We start from the raw sequence: 24,483 nt of genomic DNA on the forward strand, positions 1-24,483 counted from the left end.
ATGCTATAAGTACCAACACTACTATTTCGCCTCCTACACTTAACAGTCGCTGAATCGCAGACAATACACGTCACACGAATAGTGGGCTGCGTTCGTAATTCTTCGCCATTTCACAGGAACTGTAATATTGTTTTAGACGAATTTTTCGTTGAAGGAATTTCGCAGAAGAAAACAGGAAGGTGCCGAAGGCAGACTATGTTATACGTCCACATACTTGCAATTACAGCAAAGAGCATCGTAAATATTGCGAGTGCCGCAGGAGGCACGCGGAAGACGAAAAGAGGAGAGCGTGGCAAGGCGTTGGCATGTCGAGATAATATTACGAGCTATACGTGGGCTCTGAATGACAAGAGAATTAAAAGCAACGGAGTTGATGTCCTTGAGGATATGGCGGATACAGCCCTCTTCCGACATGTCCCTTTGAGCGCGACGGCAGAGAGCCAGGACGTCTTCAGTGTAATAGGTGTAAGATTAATCGGCTTTCTGGATGCGGGTAACGAGCTTCCGTTTGGCTACTTTGGAGCGCCCAGCGAGCGTGCCGAATATCTGATGCAGCTACTTAGCAAATGTTGGTCAATCAGGAAAGTCGCGTTCATCGATGAAAAACCACGTTTTGGCGACTTCATTTAGGTAGAAAGCAACAATGCGGAGCTTGTGTGAGTCGTCCCAACGGTTGTAAGCGCTCACCCGGTCGTAATGGTCAAGCAGTCTTCCGTGTCTTCTCCAGGGAGACAAAAAAAAAAATAAAAACAGAGGGTCGCGGTGCGGTAAGTTCAAGGACCAAGTAGGCCCAGCTGGTTGATCTTAATTTGTTGTAGCGCAAGCTGAACGACAAGGTGAACAGAATGACACATCTGTCAAACACAGCGCTGTGTGTGTCAGATATGCCTTTCTGCTGTGCTTGTCCTTCAGCTTGCGCTACAACGAAGTATGATATGCCGTACCAACAAGCCCCTATATTTATTCAGCTGATTGAGCCAAGGTGGGGGCAGAAGCGGAAGCATCTGTTAGTGCATGTCTGTTGACTGCGAGCACAGAGGGCGACCAGAACGGAGCTCCAGAGGTGATTGGTAGAACACAAGTACGGGGAAATCAACGCACGCTCCACCGTGCACTTGTAAGGCGATACCCGGTACGAAGGCAGATCCCGTGTATTTCAGACAATCGAGCAAGCCAGTCAGCCAGAACCAACCAGACAAAACGATGATGATGATTTTGAGGATTGGTATATACAGGTGACGACGATGATGAACTGCGCAGTTTGCGCTCACAATACTTTCTGTTATGGAACCGAAATTCTAGAAATTCCAGTGGTAGCTGCGCAGTCGTACCACTGTGTAACGCGTAGGGGTCTGTTTGTGGATGCTATAGGGCTATTTTGTTGTGGGTACTTCGCACATTCAAGCCTAAAAAGGCCTGTAATCTTCTTAAAGCTGATGAGACCATGTCGCTATAACTGCAGGGCCTTTAAATCTCCTAAATAAGCACCTTGCTATGCATCATCTGGTAGCGATGCCTAGCTGAGGCTTGCTGCCCGCTGGACAAGAAAAATTTACTAAAATGAACTGAAGTATGATACAACTTCTCCTTTTCCTAGCGTTCAGCAGATGAAACAGATCGAAGTCCACGTAAAACCCGTGGGGAACGTCACGCTAAATTAGAAGAAAGAATTCTAGAGTGTTACATGCCAAAACTAGATATCATTACGCGGTGCGCGCCGTTGTGAAAGAGTTTGGATTAAGTTTGACGACCTAGGGTTCCTTAGCGTACATATAAATCCAAGTGCATGAGCGTTCTTGTATTCCGCCCCCACTGGAACGCGGCTGCGACAGCCGGTATCGAACCCACGACCTCGAGCTGAGCACTGCATCCCCATAGCCACTAAGCTACGGTGGGGGGTGGACGTCACTGTCGGACGCAGTTGTAGCGGCAGTCTTTTAAGCAAAAAAATTGTGATGAAGAGAGTCTTTTGTACGGAAAATATTTATTTTGAAAAAATATATATATTTAGACGTTTATGACAGAAGGACGTGCCAACTATTATGGCCTAAGTAATCTTTCGCTTTTAGTGTCTAACGTGCAAGTGATAAATACTCCCTCCGAAACAACAGTGTTAAATATGCCTAGTGCCGTAAATGTCCGTAAAATCAAGCCCCGTTTCGAGGCAGTGGTCCGCGCGTGACAAGAGGCGCGTTCTGTTAAGTCCCTAAACGAGAGGAAATGGCGGCACCATTAGGGCACGCATTGTGCTTACAGAAATAAACGCGGCGCAACATTTGTGGTTTGTACTAATGGACTTTTGATACGACCCACACGTTTGAGGCTATCATTCTCAAATCTGGGTCGTCATATGCGCCACAATTGGGGAACAGGAAATTGAAGAAAGTCGGTGGTGCACAAAAGGAAAACAGATGCAAGACGATTTAGACAGGGAAACAAAATGAACGAACACTTCCGCTGCGCCGCTTTTGTGCAAGAAATGTAACAATCAGAAGACCTCGCTAGTGCAAAAGTGAGATTTTTTTTTCTAACTTGCAAGCGACGTTGGTGTTCTTCTCGTTCACGAGCGCGGTTTTAAATGTGCCTTTGAAAAGAAGTTTCAGCCTTCACAAGAAGGAACGTGGATCTTATTTTTTCTCCATTAATGCTGCTAGGAGGAGTTATTCAGCGCATTAAGAAAGCGAGGATCTAAATTCTGTTCGAAAATCACTGAACTACTCAGCGCTCAATCGCAGCCTTCGAATTTCTCTCTTCCTGCATTACTGCCTCACTTAAAAGAGATCCCTTTAACTCTCCACGCAATGCCGGATAATTTTTTTTTCTGTTCCTTTCACTTTAGCGTTTGCTTTGGGGCTGTCCAATTTATAAATCTCTTCATATTACCAATAGTCATCGGTGAACGTCCTTGTGAGAGATAACAATAGAGAATATAATTTAGTTTCAGTTTCGGTTGTTTGCCAAGAAATAAAGCCTATTGATTCAATAAACGTTCTACAGTGTCAATGGGATAGATTTTTGTAAGAATACACGGAGTGGGAGCGGGAAGAAAATATGTCGCGAGTGAAAGGCGTGTGGCGAGGAGTAGTATCTATAACCAGTTGGATTCCCTGGCAAAATTCAGGAGAGATTGCAGGGCTGCACGACTGTCCTCCACGCTCGCACCGGTTGGATCCACCCTTCGTAACTCGGTCCCTCTTCCCGGTGGAGATTCTTTATTCCGTGCAGCTTCGTGTACCGCGCAGTCGCATATCCGATGATTGGCGCTAGGCCGCAGGTGTTGGGGCAGGTGTGGCTGCAGCTGCGGCTGCTATGTGCGTCGCCGTCAGCGTATACACACCTTGCTGACTTGTTTCGTGCTTCCAACGATTTAAAGCATCGAACTCAAGATTAGTCGACAAGCACTATGCCGAGATTACAAGAGGTGTGAAATATGGGATTCAAATGAACGATGGTGCTTTGGTTTTGTGTATGTTTCTTTAGAGCGACCGTAGTTAAAAATGGCCTCTATACAAGGGAACTCAGAAAAGGAGTGTGCTACGAAAAAGAGGAATGAGTGGACTTTCTGGGACTCTTAAGTTCTATAAAAAAATATAGCCGTTAGTCCAAGGATCAAAATACAACTTGTTATTACTCTTGATTATGCCTTCATTATACCTCTTCCATCCCATCCCGGCCGAAACGATACTTTGATCTTTCAAGCAATAAGGCTTCTCTCTCTCTCTGATGGGGCAATACATTGGAGGGAATGACGGATGATGAGGAAATAAAAAAATAAAATTGACAACCTCATGGTTTTGTCTATGTTAGAGTTGTCAGAGTTATATCGACCGCTAAGCGAAAGAACTGCATTCATCTCAAACATGATTGAACACGTGTTTTCTTGAAGGAGGATACATGAAACTAAACCTTCTAATCTGGCCATATTATGAATGCTGCCGATTCAGTGAAAAACATTTAGTCTTCGTGAACTTAAAGCAGTCGAGTTTTGTAAATCTCGCTGGATGGCATCACCAGGTGTCGAACAGCATTCCACGGTGCCTAGAAGCAACACTTCGAAATAAAAAGGGGAAACAAACGAAAGGCATTCAGTCCAGAATGTTAGGCAAACAGTGAGGAAGGCGCAAGTACGCATAACTTAAGTAACTATAACGTTATCTAGTGAGGCGAGTCTAGCAGTGCTATTGGAGGAATTAGAGGGCAGTAAATGGGATATAATAGGGCTCAGTGAAGTTAGGAGGCCGAAAGAAGCATATACAGTGCTAAATAGCGGGCACGTCCTGTGCTACCGGGGCTTAGCGGATAAAAGAGAACTAGGAGTCGGATTCCTGATTAATAAGAATATAGCTGGTAACATACAGGAATTCTATAGCATTAACGAGAGGGTGGCAGGTCTTGTTGTGAAACTTAATAAGAGGTACAAAATGAAGATTGTACAGGTCTAGGCCCCTACATCCAGTCATGATGACCAGGAAGTCGAAAGCTTCTATGAAGACGTGGAATCGGCGGTGGGGAGAGTGAAAACTAAATACACTATACTAATGGGCGACTTTAATGCCAAGGTAGGCAAGAAGCAGGCTGGAGACAAGGCCGTGGGGGAATATGGCATAGACACTAGGAATAGCAGGGGAGAGTTATTAGTAGAGTTTGCGGAAAAGAATAATATGAGGATAATGAATACCTTCTTCCGCAAGCGGGATAGCCGAAAGTGGACGTGGAGGAGCCCGAACGGCGAGACTAGAAATGAAATAGACTTCATACTCTGCGCTAACCCTGGCATCATACAAGATGTGGACGTGCTCGGCAAGGTGCGCTGCAGTGACCACAGGATGGTAAGAACTCGAATTAGCCTAGACCTGAGAAGGGAACGGAAGAAACTGGTACATAAGAAGCCGATCAATGAGTTAGCGGTAAGAGGGAAAATAGAGGAATTGCAGATCAAGCTACAGAACAGGTATTCAGCTTTAGCTCAGGAAGAGGACCTTAGTGTTGAAGCAATGAACGACAATCTTGTGGGCATCATTAAGGAGTGTGCAATGGAAGTCGGTGGTAACTCTGTTAGGCAGGATACCAGCAAACTATCGCAGGAGACGAAAGATCTGATCAAGAAACGCCAATGTATGAAAGCATCTAACCCTACAGCTAGAATAGAACTGGCAGAACTTTCGAAGTTAATCAACAAGCGTAAGACAGCTGACATAAGGAAGTATAATATGGATAGAATTGAACATGCTCTCAGGAGCGGAGGAAGCCTAAAAACAGTGAAGAAGAAACTAGGAATTGGCAAGAATCAGATGTATGCGTTAAGAGACAAAGCCGGCAATATCATTACTAATATGGATGAGATAGTTCAAGTGGCTGAGGAGTTCTATAGAGGTTTATACAGTACCAGTGGCACCCACGACGATAATGGAAGAGAAAATAGTCTAGAGGAATTCGAAATCCCGAAGGTAACGCCGGAAGAAGTAAAGAAAGCCTTAGGAGATATGCAAAGGGGGAAGGCAGCTGGGGAGGATCAGGTAACAGCAGATTTGTTGAAGGATGGTGGACAGATTGTTCTAGAGAAACTGGCCACACTGTATACGCAATGCCTCATGACCTCGAGCGTACCGGAACCTTGGAAGAACGCTAACATAATCCTAATCCATAAGAAAGGGGACGCCAAAGACTTGAAAAATTATAGACCGATCAGCTTACTGTCCGTTGCCTACAAAGTATTTACTAAGGTAATTGCAAATAGAATCAGGAACACCTTAGACTTCTGTCAACCAAAGGACCAGGCAGGATTCCGTAAAGGCTACTCAACAATAGACCATATTCACACTATCAATCAAGTGATAGAGAAATGTGCAGAATATAACCAACCCTTATATATAGCTTTCATTGATTACGAGAAAGCGTTTGATTCAGTCGAAACCTCAGCAGTCATGGAGGCATTACGGAATCAGGATGTAGATGAGCCATATGTAAAAATACTGGAAGATATCTATAGCGGCTCCACAGCCACCGTAGTCCTCCATAAAGCAAGCAACAAAATCTCAATAAAGAAAGGCGTCAGGCAGGGAGATACGATATCTCCAATGCTATTCACAGCGTGTTTACAGGAGGTATTCAGAGACCTGGATTGGGAAGAATTGGGGATAAAAGTTAATGGAGAATACCTTAGTAACTTGCGATTCGCTGATGATATTGCCTTGCTTAGTAACTCAGGGGACCAATTGCAATGCATGCTCACTGACCTGGAGAGGCAAAGCAGAAGAGTGGGTCTAAAAATTAATATGCAGAAAACTAAAGTAATGCTTAACAGTCTCGGGAGAGAACAGCAATTTACAATAGGCAGCGAGGCACTGGAAGTCGTAAGGGAATACATCTACTTAGGGCAGGTAGTGACGGCGGATCCGGATCATGAGACGGAAATAATCAGAAGAATAAGAATGGGCTGGAGTGCGTTTGGCAGGCATTCCCAAATCATGAACAGCAGGTTGCCGTTATCCCTCAAGAGAAAAGTATATAATAGCTGTGTCTTACCAGTACTCACCTACGGGGCAGAAACCTGGAGGCTTACGAAAAGGGTTCTACTCAAATTGAGGACGACACAACGAGCTATGGAAAGAAGAATGATAGGTGTAACGTTAAGGGATAAGAAAAGAGCAGATTGGGTGAGGGAACAAACGCGAGTTAATGACATCTTAGTTGAAATCAAGAAAAAGAAATGGGCATGGGCAGGGCATGTAATGAGGAGGGAAGTTAACCGATGGTCATTAAGGGTTACGGACTGGATCCCAAGGGAAGGGAAGCGTAGCAGGGGGCGGCAGAAAGTTAGGTGGGCGGATGAGATTAAGAAGTTTGCAGGGACGGCATGGCCACAATTACTACATGACCGGGGTTGTTGGAGAAGTATGGGAGAGGCCTTTGCCCTGCAGTGGGCGTAACCAGGCTGATGATGATGAAGTAACTATAACACTCATAGGTGTCTGTTGAGTAGGCGTTCAAGCATATAGCAGATGTATATAGATTATGCCAGCTAATCTAAAACATACGTGCACTCGGCGCAAAATCACAGTGTGCCTGGTGTGACGGCAGCGTACAGGCTAGGGGATTTTTACACACATCAGTTGAATTGCCAACTGTGTATATCTGCTTATCCTTAAATGTTCAAAACACAGTTTAAAGCTGAGAAACTAGAGATGGGCCGTATTCAACGTGGCAACATCCTCGTTAGCGAAAAGGGGCAGCCGTTGTTAGAAAACGGCGACAACAACTCCTCCGTTTATTTTTATCTCAATAGGAAATAGACCTACGTTGTTGACACCAAAAACAATCGATATCTTGAACGCTCTGCGACGGAAAGTGTCATTTCCATGCCGTGCAGCTTCCCGCAGTGATTACAGGAGTAATTCTTTCTCTCTGTCTTTCTTTTATCACACCCTCGGAGTAGAGGAGTAGTCAGTGCTTCTAAAAGGCGCAATATCCTTGCAATCATTAATTTAGAATTCTAGGCCCATATTTCAAATAACGAGAGTGAAAACCGGCATGAAATCGTGAATATATGCAAAAAGTATTTGGAAAGCGCGAAATAAGGGGTTTGCAATGTTAAAAATTCTTGTCGTTCTTGAACTTACAAAATGTGTCAGCCAGTCAAGCGACACTCTCATGGGAGGCGAACCTGTTTCTCCTTCTCCGTAAACGAAGTGGAAGCAGCCAGATTTCCAGACCTCCCGTAGAGTTGACAAATTCCGCTGACCACGCGGCGTGCAAAGAACGTTTCCAGCTAAACCGCATCGCTTAATTAAGAAACCAAAGTAAAGGTGGTGTCAGCGTAGAAACATTGCTCGTTAACGACAAGCGTGATGAAAGCTGTTGCGCAAGTGTGCGCCGTTAGTATCACATGAATCAAGATGCTGAGAATGGTGGCACTGGCTAAAGTTATGCGTGCCCTGTCTCGTATTAATGTACGCATAATTTTGGTAAAGATTGTATAGTTTATGAGATGTGGACAGGCTCTGCAAAACTCCATGTGCTGTCTTGCAGAGGATGGCATAACAAGGATTTTGATACATCAGTCTTTGATGAGGTAATTTCTTTCAATGAGCCTTGCCACCTTACTTATAACTTTTTCTGTACGAACGAAATATTCAGAGGAGCTGCTTAAGAAGCGACACTGTTATAATAAGTTCCGTGGTGCCACTCCCAAGAAAGCGGCGCTTGATATCTACAACAAAGTGTATCTTTTAGAGAAATCCGCTTCAAGAATTGCGTTTCTTGCGTCCGCGATCCGCAGTAGTCACTGAAACTGACGCCTCAGTCCAAGCTAGATTGTGATACTTTCGTTCTGTCTCGCTTGTGTGCGAGACATGCCGAAAGTCAAGGCGTGCGGAAGGCAGCGTTCGGGACTAGTGAGGCAGCACGGAATGAGAGATCTTGGCGTCTGGGTGTTCTTACCCTAACTTCATTGTTTGCGAACTCACTTTCGAAAATATCAGCCTTCGGTAGAAGAAAGATTTGGGTTGCAGTTGATGACTAAATAGCAGAATTCACATGTAATTTTGAGCCTGTGCTAAAGGTGACCGTAATAAGCCTTAAATTTCTCCAAGGAGGGAATACAGAACGCATGGCCTGAGTGTCGTTTGGTGGAAATTAAGATAACTTTTTGTTTGACAGCGACTTGAAATATTATTTATTTATTTAGTCCAGTGGCCTGAGTCGTTCCCTTCTCATTTTAGCTGAGTACATGTTAAAGGCCCGTTAAAACCTCTCTTACACAGTCACCGATTTCTTGTGAGTGGATTTGAGCACCGCTGCAGTTACTGTTCTGAGCCTAATCGCTTACTGTTCTTAGCCTCGACAAATGCTTGCATCATTTTATATTCCCACTTCCTTATCTTATTTTATAATCATTAAAAGCAGCTGCGTAGCGCCTAATTGCACTCATTATTCGTCTTAATGGGCTCCACATATTTACCTATTTTGTTATAAAACACAAAGGATGAGATATCCCTCCTATGTAGTTTTACAAAAGAAATGTAGGGATAATTTGCTTTTTATAGCAACATATCCATGTATAGCCATTATACCGTGGGATTCCTGCTACACCAACGATAATAACCTCAAGCCGCAGCGCGGCGTTTTCTGCAAGACGTCATGAATCTAGAATCGAAGCAGAGAACGGGTGTTCCAAGCAGCTCGAGGTCCTCGCATTTTCAGACTCGCTAAAGCTTCACTACGACCAGCCATTACGACCCCTGGTGATCACCATTAGTCATCGTATAACGTGAAGTCGTCGCATTCGGCAGCCAAGCGCACAGCAAAAGCGCAGCTTGCTGCACTGAATGCCTCAAATGGAGCTTCGTGCAACGCTCGGGGAACGTTACATTTTGTATCCTTTGGTGTTTGGCATTTTCGCTTAGTGCTCCCTCCTGCCACCCGTAAGCGCACGAATTAATAACTCACTACAAAAGTAAAAAGTGGTGCGAGAAAGTGAAGCAGCCCACGGGCTCCTTCATTAAACGTCAGGAGACGAGGAGGAAGCACCCCGAGGCGTAATGATCCGCTCGTTACCACCAAATGTCGCGCCTACCGCTTCGAGAGTGAGGAGCCCTCGACAGCTGCAGTGTGATGACTTGAGTCTTTGGAACGAAGCAAAAGTAAGCTGGCGTTGCTTGTGACGGCCAGTTTGATCGACCTTTCGTGTTTCCCTCTCAGTTCACTGCCAGATTCAGCAGCCGTATCCTGACGTTAGCTGCACTCTACTGAATGATAGCAAAGTTCTTTTTTTTCTTCATTTTTTTTGAAGAACTTAAACGGTGCCAAGCCGATCAAGGGCGCCGCCAAATAGAGAAGCCGTCACCACCTAGCCTTTAGCATGCCGCACTGGCTTGGGCTGACCCGCCGTGGTTGCTCAGTGGCTACGGTGTTGGGCTGCTGAGCACGAGGTCGCGGGATCGAATCCCGGCCACGGCGGTCGCATTTCGATGGGGGCGAAATGCGACCAAGTGGTCAAAATTTCCGGAGTCCTCCACTACGGCGTGCCTCATAATCAGAAAGTGGTTTTGGCACGTGAAACCCCAAATATTATTATTATTATGGCTTGGGCTGTCAGCTGGAGCAGCACGTGACTAGGCAATTTTCGGTGCTCTACGCTCAGAATTACTCGTTTATTTGGTCTCCCATTTTTTGCCTTTTATTTCATGTATCTTCACTAGTATGATACTAAAATTACCGGTGGAATATAAATACAATATCGGAACTCTCTAGAGAGAGACAGAGGAAAGGGGAAAGGCAGGGAGGTTAACCAGAGGGGAAGATCCGGTTTGCTACCCTACGCTGGGGAGAGAGAGGAGGGGGAGGTGAAGTGATAACATAGTAAAGATAAAGAAAGAAAGGAGCACAGACATAAAATCACAGTCGGTCACTGTCACCGCATACTGTCACCGCACAGCACAGTAGCACTTGCAGCCCTATAAACATCTGTTCAGGCTACAACCGCGTGTCCAGTTCTGTTGCCTTTAAAAACTGCAACAGTGCCCTCGTCGCCCTCTGCTGCGATGGCTTGTGATGGTGGCATTTCAAAATAAGTTAATCTGTTAGAGATATTCGGTCAAAGCGCCCTAAGTAAGAACTCTTGTAAGGACCTCCTAACAGGAAGCAAAAGAAGGTTAATATAATTATTACTACAGTAGCAGCTAACATCGTCTAAAATGGTGAAAATCAGCAAACATAGTACAACACTTGAAAAACAAAACTATGTGGTACCGTGCAGAACAAGCAACCCAGAGATTTATCAAGAGAGAGGGAGAGAGAGTAAAGATACAATAGTTATGATACCCACTGAGTATGCTTGAAAGCTTCAGATTAATATTAGTTCGAACTGTAGTTCGCGAGATCTTCCACGAGATGTTCCAAAGGATGTTCCACATCCGCCGCCAAGGTTTGTGAGTGGTGGCGCTGGCTGGAATTCCTTGGTTTCTGCTAGGAAACATAAATAACCAAGAAAATGGATGGGGAAACGGCGCGCGGTACCTCGATTGGTAGAGCATCGCACGCGTAATGCGAAGATTGTGGGATCGTTACCCTTTGCGGGAAGTTGTTTCTACATCAAGTTTCATTTTTATTAATTTATCGTTTCATTATTTCATTTATTAAGCACAAGTAATTTCCCCTATGTTGTCTTTGGTGTCAGTGTTTGTTGGCTTCTCTTGATATCCTTTTATTGAAGTGACACATAGAAGCGATCGCAGGTTACGGTTTATTTTTGCTAAAAGACTGAGCTTAAACACTACGTGAGCAAGCTCGTATTTTTGGTTGCAAAGAATCAAAATATAATGCCGCTTGTGCGACCAACACCGGTTAATTCGGCTTAAGAACACCCCCTTCCCCCCCCCCCCCATGTCTGTATGCTCTAAAATAAGTTTTCAGTGTTAGTAGCTAAAATCTCGAGGCTAAATCTAGTATACCTTACAAAATATTTTGTAGAAACTATATAAACAGTCTATAGACGTCTATAGACTCTCTAGAGACTTTCTATAAAATTTTTTGTAAGGGATGTTTGCTTCTAGATACATGGATGGGGAAACGGCGCCGCGGTACCTCGATTGGTAGAGCATCGCACGTGTAATGCGAAGATTGTGGGATCGTTACCCTTTGCGGGAAGTTGTTTCTACATCAAGTTTCATTTTTATTAATTTATCGTTTCATTATTTCATTTATTAAGCACAAGTAATTTCCCCTATGTTGTCTTTGGTGTCAGTGTTTGTTGGCTTCTCTTGATATCCTTTTATTGAAGTGACACATAGAAGCGATCGTAGGTTACGGTTTATTTTTGCTAAAAGACTGTGCTTAAACACTACGTGAGCGAGCTCGTATTTTTGGTTGCAAAGAATCAAAATATAATGCCGCTTGTGCGACCAACACCGGTTAATTCGGCTTAAGAACACCCCCTTCCCCCCCCCCCCCCCATGTCTGTATGCTATAAAATAAGTTTTCAGTGTTAGTAGCTAAAATCTCGAGGCTAAATCTAGTATACCTTACAAAAAATTTTGTAGAAACTATATAAACAGTCTATAGACGTCTATAGACTCTCTAGAGACTTTCTATAAAATTTTTTGTAAGGGATGTTTGCTTCTAGATACAACTCAGAATGCGCAACAAACCTAGGGCACGGACGTAGTGACACCAAGACACTGACTTTAGGGACCGTGTCTGTATCATAAAGGCTGCGGCTTATAATTTGGAGAACCAAATATCAATACACGAGCAAATTCAATAATGGGCCTTACATAAGCGCGATACATCTAAATTAGGGTATCCCTACGCATACCAAATTTATGTTACATTTTCTCGTCAACTGGCCAAGAACAATTTCACCTTTTTGACAATATTTTTACGTGAGGACGCCAATCTAGACCAGAGTCGTAAGCGGCATTCAAGTACCTTATAGTGTCTACCTGCGGAATCACTTGATTCTGATGCACAAGGCATAACGAAACCGATAGATTCGAAGGGAAAACACGAAGGGCGTTTTTGTTAATGTTAAGGATCATGAGCAAGTTATCCAGCCAGACCGTATATTGCTGTTGATGTGGATATTGTCTGTGTGGTGCCTGATATGTCTGTGAGATATTTAAGACCCTGGCCTTGCTTGCAGACGCATGCAGCAGTGCCCCATGTTGGGGTCAACGAGTTTCACTGAAGAGTGCCACATACCTAGTGGCATATAACCAGTGACCCAAGCTGCCGTGAAAGAGGTTCATTGAGCGATTCCACATACTATGTATTACATATCCAGTGATCCATTATGCTCCAGCAGTTGATTTTGACCACGGTTCCCTGAGCACAGCAGCGCGATACTGTAACCATAAGCCGAATGACAACCCAGCGACCCCATTTGGTGAGAAAACTGTTTGGGACGCACAAACAGACAGACTTACCTCAAATTGGGCGAAGTTGCCAAAGAATCCTAATCGCATTAATGAACATCTCATCAAATTTCATTAAACATCAGAAGCTGTTATGGAGGTTGTGAATATAGGCAATGGACCACAACGAGAAGATGGAACGTGGCTTTGTTGTAGACATGCTTTCCAAACATTGTATGCTACTTGCAAGAGCTATCGCCATCATCGTGGGCCCACCCCGGCGACAACATCGGCTCGCGAGTTTCGTGTGCCACCGCGGTAGCTGCGCTTTGTGGCGCTTGCACAACATCGTAGAGCAATATCGCCAGTCATATAAAGTGGTGTACCCCAGGATGCGCAAACTATGGTTGATAGTATGGGGTCTTCTGAAAGACCACCTGGTTAAACAGTGTGCTGGTCTTCGCCGCTGGTCTACGCGTTACCTGACCATCTCTCGAGCCGATGTTCGCTTACGGCCAGAGTGATGCCCAAAAGTGCTGTTTGCCTCAGTAATGACATTGTACTAGTGTGCGCCCCGGATGTCGCGTGCCTGTGAAGCTGAGGCTGACAAATGATGTTATTGCACATATGCGGTCACATAATTCGGGAGGTGACAGTTATAACAAAAGGACGCCATTTACTGTTTTGCTTGCTCCTTTTGCTTTTTCATATGGAGTGGGTTCCATTGCATGCACGATACGTCGTAATCAATGTATGCACCTGTAGAGATCAATACCATTGTCGGCCAGTGCTGTTTCACGAGGACTTTCAGTCATTAAAGTTTCGACACTGCCGTCGAGAGCTTGGGTATAGGACTTCCCATTTCTTCTCCCGCCACCCTCTTACCTATTGGCATACTACAGGAACTCCCTTAAATGGCCCGTAGTCAGCCTGTTAGTTACAGGCAACATAACCCATATTCTTTCGACACAGAGTGTACGTTTCAGAAATCCAGCAGAACTTGCACAAAGTTTATCTGCGCCGTACAAAAGCGAGTCCACTGGTTATAAAATATTCAAGCACACTTTCTTATGAAGATTGTTTCGGATCATCTGGAAGGGCATTTAGGTGGATTTATAAACGTATTGCACAATTAATGAACGAGAGCAGTCATTAAGTGAATCAGAGCAGTGGGCAGCGAACCTTGATAGCTGTGAACTGAAATGTGCTTTCTGATAAAATAGCTCGTTGCTGCAAACTTATAGGCAAGCCAATTCACTGAGAGGGGGTTTCGCGTTCAAGAAGAATAAGAGGCTTAAATTTGCATGCAAGAGACGACCACCAAAACTAAGCCCACAAAATAATGGCTGTGATTTCATAAAGAAAGGAAATGTGAAAATTAAACAAGGGTAGACCCGGGGAACATCAAACTACTACGACAAAACATGAAAGGTTTGAAGCCGGATGAGGTGATTCTGCGACTGCGAGGAAGTTCGAACGCTGTTGAGGCCAGGCAGAGGCGTGCAAGGAAAACCTGTACGTGCGGCGCAGCCGGAAAGCATAAGGACGAAACGGCTCAAGAATTTGTGGTGTGCGCGCCAGGAAGCTCGAGTGGCGCCTGGCTGCCCCACAGTGGCGTTACGCGGTGAAGTCACGGCGCCGCCGCGGCGGTGGTGGGAGCGCCGGCGGCTTCCATCCTCAAATTACCTCTTGGAAATTTCCGCTGATGTTTCGCGGCCGTGTTAAGGGCGGAGAGCCCCTGTGCTGCGGTCTTTCCCGCACGCTATGCCACGAGAACGTGAAGGTGCTGCCTAATGGTTTCCCCTTCGGTTTCGAATATTCGACAGCAGCCGTTGGCTTTTATTTTACTTTATTTGTTTGTTTGTTTATTTATTTTCTTTTGGTGTGGTCGTTACATTACCCGTTCGTCGTCCCGTTTGCGTTTGTGAATTCGCAAGAGGCCGCTGTGAGGCGAAAACGTGAAGTCACTTGGTGTGATTATATACTCCCCTGAAATTTCAGCTTTCAGTGAAAGGGCTCAGAATGGTGCGTTGGGGACAGCAGCTGGCGAAACGCCCAAAAATTAATCCGGAATCCCCCTCTACGGCGTGCCTCATAATGAGATCGGAGATTTGACACGTAGAGCATCACAACTAAATTTATTTTATTTCTATAGCTGCCTCGGATGCATATCTCACAGGACGCAGCTTTCATTATCGCGTTGAGCGTTAACGACAAAGCTATCAACAACAGCCACCGCCTAACATATCTAAAAACAAAAGTGCCACGTAATATTATAAGTGATCCCATGCACGAAATAGCATCCTGATATCACTGATTCCAGAATTCATAGATTTCATTATAGTGACCGTGTGAATTGATTATCTGTAACAGTGCAACTGAATCCGACATGCGAACGAAACAAGACACATCGAAATCTTGCAAGAAGCATCGACTGAGTCAGGCAAAGGCTGTTGTGTCATATTCCACTAGTGGTCGCTTGTATCACGAAAACTTCTGCGGGCTATAAGCACTCGCACTCGTCAATGGGACGCAAAACACACTGAGGAAGTCGGCGATATTTTCATACCCAACTCGCCCCCTCCACTGTACAGCACACAAGAGAAACACGGCAATAAAATACGACGTCAGCTCATTTCAGCATGGACAGAGAGGGACGGCATCTCCTGTCCCCGATTTTCCGTGCTGCGCGCAGATGACGTGGCGGTCGCAAATATTAAGTATTGCATATTCCGACTGTTATTTTGCTGTTTTCCCACACACATTTGTTTTGCCCACACTATCAACGAATAACCTAAAGAACGGCAAGGTACACCCACAAGAAATGTGTATATATATATATATATATATATATATATATATATATATATATATATATATATATATATATATATATATATATATATAATATGGAGAGAGAGAGAGAGAGAGGAGCCTCCGGAATTATATTGTAGTTCTCTCTTAATTTTCTCTGCAAGGTAACTCGCACTCCAAGCTTTCCTCACTCCAGTTAGCCCAGTCCTCTGTACTCGGAGAAATAAGTTAAACATCCGTGTTGCAAGCTTTCTTCAAACATCACGCGAATGTTCTTCTCGGGGAATCACAGACAAGTGCAAGGGACAGAAACATTTCAAGCCCTAATTACTTTTGACGACGAGAATACTTTTTCTTTTCCTCCGAAGGAAGCTAAGTTCACTATGTATGATTACTTGGAGTGTTCTTGCGTGCCCTTATCTCAAGAATTACATACACACTCCTGATAGTTCTTCTTTGACAAAGGCATGCATCAGACGCTGTTTCTAACTGCTTCATGTCAAGGAAGTAAAACTAAGTTGTATTTTGCACTTGTTTCAGCCTTGGGGCCTTTGAAAACAGCTGCACACTGAAAAACTCAACAGAATGAAAACAAGACATAATATAACGTTGAGAACTGGTGCAATACAATTAGGACGGCTTTCAGAATATATGCATTTTTCTAATATTAAAGAAAGAAAGAAGTCAAATGTATCCCAAAAAAATTCGCGAATTTTAAGGCTGTAATACCGCACATGAACTGCTGTAAATTCGAAGTATTACCAATTTACTACAAGTTTACATGACACAATTTCCAAAGAAACGACAACAACCACGTGGAACGTTGCTGCCTACAAGCTTCTAACTGAGATCTACTCTTGCTGTACTCTTCAATCATAGCTATAAAGCTATAACGAAGGTTGTGTCGTATGCCTAAGGATCTATACCTGTCATTGTACAATATGAGCCTGCATATTAGACATAAAACGGAAGAAATATAACTATCCTAAATTAACGAGCTGAGATGTTTTGTGTAGTATGAGCATGCGGATTTCACATAGAACGGAAAAAGTATAGCTATCCTAAATTAACGAGCTCACATGTTTTTAAACGGTCAGATCAGAATAGCACATATATTTATGCCCCAAATCTCGCTGACGCAAAAGAAACTAGTGATTCACTAGTCTGCAGAAATAGCATCTGCGTAGACTTCGGAATTGCAAATAAGACAATGGTGTGTTTTCAATATATGCCTTGAAGGCTGCAGCACCAGAAAGAACTAAAGAACTGTGAGGCAGACGTCAGTCGCTCCCTCCTTCGCAGCGTACGTAGGAACCCAAACTGGCATTCTGATACGAAGCTTCCATGATATGGAATTGGTCTGTTTTTCTAGTTCAATACTAACACGGATGGAGCTGCCCGTTAGCCTGCTTTGGCTTCTTAATAGCCCCTGCGAAATATTAAACAAATTTCCTTTTATACAGAGAAGGCAGCGGACGTTTGGTCAAGTACTAACGGAGCCTAGATTATACCACACATGATCCGCGCACCAATTTCCCGGAAAAATTATGCCAAACAGAAAACTGCGCAGCGCAATAACAAACTATTACAAAAGATGACAGAAATGGATACTCCATTTATTCAGTCTGGCCGTGTCCCTCCGTCTTTAATAATAACGTTACAGGCAAGAGGGAAAACAAAGTATCTCAGACGGCAAGTGACGCTAGGATGACGTTTATTGAAAGTCATAGGGGTACGACGGCATCATTGAGTATGTGGACAAGCCTGCAGAGAAAGGCAGGCTCATGCTTTTGAAGAATGTGTTGGTGACGGACTGGCACGCTGCGCTAATGTCACGTCAATAACATTTATTTCTTGCAATCAAAGGTGAGGTTTGCGAGAACGTCCAAAGGTCTTCGTGCTGGCTGCATCAAGGTTATCCCACGTCATGCCTACTTTATCACAGAACGTCTCAAGCACACTATAAGCAATAACACCTCGTTACACCCACGCACACACATATACACATACACAAAAAAGCTCAGTGCCCTTCCACTCTGTGAATAAGGATGACCAACGAAGCTCTCCATGTGGGCCCCTTAATGGCGAACATGCACCTCCGCCGCAGGTCGGCCCGGCATTGCAATATCTCTGGGATCGGCCCACTTATGGGGGAGCTTTTTTTTTTTTTTTGCTTACTACGACGACACGAGAATTTCCTTGGACGGTAGAGTTAAACAGCTTCACTGTAATACACAGCGTCTCCCAACCTGAAGACACTGTGTATTTAAATAAGAGGATCATCGTGGGCATACTTCTTTAATAGATATGCTGTAATATTTAAGCCACTGCACTATTTGCTTTGTACAAAACCTCTAGCCAAAATAAATCCGGTGAGAAGACACATTTTTCATTATTCACGCTTCCGCTCATTTCACAGCTTTATATCTCCTCTTATTCTTAAATGTGCTCGTAAAGACTTATAGTTTTCTGTTCCAGCCATTTCATGACGAGTTGGCCCCGCAAAAGAAGAATTATTTGTTATATATAAAGCCCACTTTCGACTGCTGGCAAGCACAGTGTACATTAAAGCAAAGCTTTCTTTGCCTACTACCTCCCCTGATTGGCGTGGCGGCGGTTTTTAAGCATGAAATCCTTTTAGCTCCCATTGTCGGCGACCTTCAATTGACCTCGAGCCAAAAGCCAGAGCCGTTATCTGGGCAATCAAGCGAGAATAACCGGGCAAGCTGACAAGGAAATTTATTCACCCGTAGGCACGCTTACAACTGTGTTATGAACGAAAAGTACAATATAAGGTGCAGCACATGTAATACATGATACTTGATGTAAACATAACAGATTAGCAAATGAAATAATAAATGGTGTCTGCTTGACACTGGCTTTGCCACACAGAACAACAACAACAACAACAACAAAACTCGTTACAGCGTCCACGCAAAAGCATTATTGTCAGCCTCGAATTTATGAAAGTACCCGGGGCACATACAAATACAGTCTGAACTCAGGCAAAAGAATTGAGCATTATTCTGGCTGTAGAAAGATTTTGCCTCGGGAGACGGTTATGTACCGCGTAGACCAGCGGCGAAGAAACTCGGCTTCACCGAGTTTGAACAACTGTTCTTCAAGATGACCCCATACTATCACCCGTAGTTTTCGCATTCTGGGGTACATTGCTCTATTTGACTGCCGAGATCGTTCTGCGATGTTGCGGAAGCACCACAAAACGTAGCTAGCGCTGTAGTAGACGAGACTCGCAAACCGAACCCGGTGCATACACCTGTCATCATCAATATTCACTGTACAAGATGGAGTGAGAGTAAGAAGCATAATCGAAAAGCTGGGTGTTAACCAGGACTCAGCCCAGTTGGCTACGCTGCACTGGAGGAAGGGGACAAAATACTAAGAGAAGGAAAAAAAAAGCTTTCATGTCGCCGACGCAGTGAAAATTATCAGCGCTGTTTCAAAGACGGTAACTCAATCCGGCTACCTTCAGGAATCGCAGCAGCGCTTTTGCGGCCTTCTGCAGCGTTAGTATGCGAAACCATGATTTTGGGATCTTGTTCAATAAGAAAAGCTTTCCGCCTAGCTGGTTGAGAGCGGTGTGAAGGGTGATCCTATTATTTTCAATGAAGGAACAGTAGCACGAAAAGTGTTCTACAGTTACTTCGTCACCACAGCCAATGCACACTCATTCTTGAATGGAATGACCGATAGCATCGAATACAATATTGAATTGAATTCTGGAGTTTTACGTGCCAAAACCACGATTTGTTTATGAGGCACGCCGTTGTGGGAGACTCCAGATCAATTTCGACCTCCAAGGGATCTTTTATTGCACGGGAAATGGGTGTTTTTGCATTTTGCCTCCATCGATATGCGACCGCAGAGGCCGGGATTTCATCACGTGACCTCGTGCTTTGCAGCGCAACACCACAGCCGCTAAGCCACTAATGCTAAGACGAATGCAATATTCCTCGACAAACGTGGTACACCGTCTCCGTTCTCGATGTCTCACACTGGGCATCTGTCGGGTTTGGTATTTTTATTTAGGCAGCGCTTCTGCGTGTTCAAATGCATTCGAATAAAAATTGCATGAGGTTAAAGTTGTGTCCTTTGCAGTGACTGAGGTCGCACGCAGCATAAGATCCAAGTAAACACAATCGTAGTTGTATAAGACTTCATAAAGACCGCTTGACTGAAGCTTCGCTTTTTTTTTACCACGGCCGCACAGGAAGCCTGTAGAATTCCAGTGTGGCCTTGACTTTACATGAATTCTAACATGTGTACTGAGTTATTCCATGAACGTCCTCTTAGTGAACACGTCCATTTCGTCTGCTGCTGAAATTCTCATTGGTGGGGCTGGGTCATGCGGGAGGAGGAGACAGGCACCTCCAGCCAAGCAACACTTCAGCAGAACACGAAATGGGCTTGTGCACTGTATACACTTACATAATACCTACCCTCGATTTGCATTTTTTTAGCCACCCCAGAGCAACGTTCGACTGGCGAACGAGAAATATATGAATTTAACGCTGTGTCCACTACGTGCAAAAAAAAAAAAAGAACAAGAATGTTGAACTATAGTATCATTCCAAATACAAGACGCGAACAAGTGAAGCAAAACTTATTGACCATTTGAAGTCGAGCTGACCCGCAATCGACAAGGACTATAAGTATATGCTTTATTTCTGACTACGCTGCATTTACAAAGATTGCGGCTCCCATCACTGTACAACAGTCGTAACAAATAAAACTTCAATGAGTAGACCCACAATCCTCAAAATTGGCGACTTCTCGCATATCGACTAAAATTCGAGGCAGGTGTTTTTTTTTTTCTTCAGCGCGTACACAACCTTTTGTCAGACTGGCAACCCGAATGTCTGATTGGGTTAGTTGGCCATTCATCCGAGCAAGGGCAAGGCACATAGGCTGACAAGAACGTAAACGCGATAAAGACAACAGCTGACCTCAAACACTGGCAATTAAGAGTTCCAACTGACAATTAATCACCACGACAATTAACTAAATTCATTGTTATGGTGAGTTCGGAGTCGGCGCTTGCCTTCATATTGTTTACGTTCTTAACCGGCATTACCACTGTTCACTCATTCAGATGGCCACTAGTTTCCCAATGCATTTAATTCCGTCACCGCTTTACTTAGCTCAAAAACATTAGTGTAATGCGTATATTAATGTCTGTGTAGGTAGATGAGTCCATTTGATTTTCAAATTTTAGTTAGTAACCGTCAAATATAAACTATACAGAAACTTACATGATTGGTAATATTGCGCAGTACTGAAGGTCATAACCACTGCGCCATCTCATTGGATCCTTTCTGTTGTAAGCCTTCCAAAAAAAAAAGTTTGATGCAGCAGCCAAGCAACCACTCTCTTAGAGTCGTAGTCTTCGAAAGCAGGCAGTCAATCGGTGTGGGTCCAGGATAAAGCGGTAGCTTGCCTCTACATTCTTTGGGCGTGCGTATACTTCCCTATGTGTGTGTGTACTTTGCGATTAGAGAGGCACTGGCTAGCCGGCCGTAGGGCTTAGGGCCTTGGTAGAAGCTGCTTTCCGTGTGCCCGATAAATACACCTGAGTGCCAGCTGAGTGCCAGCACGGCGGCGTTAGTCACTGGAATGTCACCGAGCCACGGTTTTATTTAATTGGTTGTTTCTCCACCATTCTCGCTCCTATTTGCACAGAAAGGAAACCAACATGAGGAACATTTAGTTTTTTTCATGAACTCACCCTGCGTGAAAACGTGCGGCCGTTAAACACCGTAAATGGTAAAGCGAAACGGAGACTTGTTGGAGCAAACTTTCACGACTTGCGGATGCTGCGAAATTAAAAAAAAAAAAGATCCTTATTTATATCAAGCAAAGGCAGCCTCGCCTTAAAAAAAAAACATACTGATAAAATATGGCAAAGGGGTTGTCGACGACTCAGCAAAATGGCTCACGTACGCACTAGCATTACTATACATACGGGAATGTTGTAGAAGTATTACAAAAACCAACAAAATGTGAACACCTGAAAAATACGCCCAGGTGCGCCTATGGATTTGCAAAGCTACGTGCAACAAAGGCGCGTTTTAAATGCGAAGCATTTCTTTGCCTCATCGGAGCCACAGTCACAGCAAGGTCACGGTCGAGGGCGCGACGATTTTAACGCGATAGCGTTAAGGAGCTCGTGTCGCAGAAAAGCCGGTGTCGTCGGCGTCGGTGTCGGCGTCGGTGTCGGCGTCCGCGGCGTTGGCCGTGAGCGATAAATCACGGCAGGCACTTCATAAATAAAAGCAACTTCCAAGATGGACTGGGTGGGAATCGAACCAGGGTCTCCGGAGTGTGAGACGGAGACGCTACCACTCAGCCACGAGTTCGATGCTTCCAAGCGGTACAAACGCGCCTCTAGTGAATGCGGTGTTGCCTTCGAAACGAGCCGTGGAAAGTTATACTGCGGTGTATATCGGTAATTATGAACATGTAACTTACAGAAGTCGCAATTACACGAGTAGCGAAGTGCGTTTCCGCTGCATTTCTTCTGGGCTTTCCGCACACGCAGAGCCATCTTGCGGCAAACATAGAAGACCCCCTCCTCTCCATGTACGGCGCTGCCCGACAGATGGCGCGCCACGCGCGCATTGGAGCTGTACGAGGACCGGTGCGAGGCGGGTCGCGGCATGGAATCTCTCTCCCCTGACAACGCTTCGCCTTGCTCCCTCTGCAGAATCATGCGGCCTTCCTTTCTTTAGATCACTATCTGTCTATCTTTCGGCCCGTGCCGATCACGACGTTTGGCTGGCGTGCATCATTTCCCCCTCCGAGATACCGAGTTCTTTGGTTCGTTCCGCTTGCTCAGGCGCACGTTTCGTTGCTGCGCCGAACGCTGCGTTGCTCGACCATATGGCTCGACGCTCACCGCGTCCGATGCGGGGCGCCTCGTAAGTGATGGCTGCCCTGTAGCCCATTGTCTTACACCCCTTGGCGGGTCGACAGGAACGCTGTCGCGTTCCACTCTTGAAGGCGAAGCTTAAGCGTCCTCCAATTTTTCTCTCCGAACAATGTGGGCACATCCCGAAGGTAGTGCTGTCTAAAGAGTGAGGAACAAAACTCCTCGAAAAGCCCACTCCTCCATGCGGTCGCTCGCCTTGCTGCGCTCGCCGCTAAGGGTACCAGACAAGCGTTAGGTACCCATTTGGGTGCTAAATGTTACCGACCACGCGTTCATCAGAGGGGCAAATCTAGCCACTTTCAAGTATGTCTCGTACTTCAGTACGCATAGGTCACTACTATCTATTATGTGTCGAATCTGTGCGGCTGAAAAAGCATCAAGGAAAATAAAAGCACTTAAAACAGCACTTAATAGAACTTCAGAATGGTACTTTAGAAACAAACACTGCGCCCGCACATTTGCTTCATTTATATCATTCGTAAATGCTTCGCATGGCGTAGATAATCATCAAATATGGTTTCTACCCTTACATTTATTGCGATAGCAATTATATGGACACTCCAGGTATATTTTTGCAGTCGCCATGATGTTGTATGCGTTATGTGCGAGGGAAAGCGCGCGATGGAAGCCGACAATTGCTGCTCAATCTGGCGCACGCGAAGAACAAAGTGGAGAGCAAACGTGTCGTCTTCTGTCGCGCAAAATGCCTTGAGAAGAGGGAGAGGGGGAGGGGGGGGCACGACGACGTTGTGCTTTGGAAGTAACTGCGCATTTCGCAATCGGGCGCAGGGGGAACCGACGATCGCGGCTCAATCTCGCGCGCCATAAATGGAGGAAAGTGGGGAGACAGCGCGGGAGGGAGGGGGGGGGGCGTCTTCGATACTGCCGGCAATTGCGTACTTTGCGCAGCCGCCCGCGGTAGCGTGCGCCGTATCTTGACAGGGATCTGCAGACGGCTCATACCTTTGTGAGCGCCGTGTCCAAGCCGCCCTTGCGTTGAAGCGATAGACGGCACGAGGGCCACTTCGCTCGCTGCTGCTGCCGCTCTTGCTCACTCACACCAGCGTTTTGACAGTGAGTGTCCGCGCTCATCGAGTGTAATTTGTCCATGTTTGCTTGTGCGCGCTGACACAATGCTTGTCAATTCAGTTAGTAACGAATGTTTATATGGCCAATACAACTACTATCCCTAGTTCGTGTAGCCGTCCACTAATTTGTTGCCGTAATCGATGTTTCGCCTGTCGGGCGAAGCTGCGAGTCTTTTTTTCTCAGGAACACCAGCGTCAACCAGGCGCTCTAGATGATTGATCCTTGTGGTTGTCGGACTTATTATTTGTGGATGTTGTGCGCATGTGTGTAATTCGCACGGTTGGGTCATTCCATGCGTGGAGGAGGAAGAGAGAAGCAGAAAATCAGAAGGCAGGGAGGTTAACCAGAATAACGTCCGGTTGGCTACCCTATACCGGGGGAATGGGAAAAGGGAAAACAAAGATGACAGGAAGAGAGAGAAGTGAAGGAAAGAAGGAAATTAGTGGTGAGTTCGCTGACGCTTGTGGTGTTATAGAAATTGCATTGATAGTCACAGATGTTCGCGCAAGCCCGCCGTCCTCAAGAAGCACAAAAGCGCATTCACCGGTTTATGGGCCGACGAGCGATGAGGGCGGTGTTCCAGCAGCATCTGCACGGAAACGGTAGATTGTCCAGTTTTTAGAGAGCGTTGGCAAGTTCTTGTCTTTCTGGGGCACATCTTGGACAGTGGCACAGCAGGTGGTCGATATTTCCTTCGGTGCCGCAGACTTCGCATGCTGCACTGTCGGTCAATCCAATTAATGTACAGTATACCTTTGTGAAGGCAACCCCTAACCAAAG

This window comes from Dermacentor variabilis, chromosome 4, assembly GCF_050947875.1.
Source record: "Dermacentor variabilis isolate Ectoservices chromosome 4, ASM5094787v1, whole genome shotgun sequence".
NCBI classification, from domain to species: Eukaryota; Metazoa; Arthropoda; class Arachnida; order Ixodida; family Ixodidae; genus Dermacentor; species Dermacentor variabilis.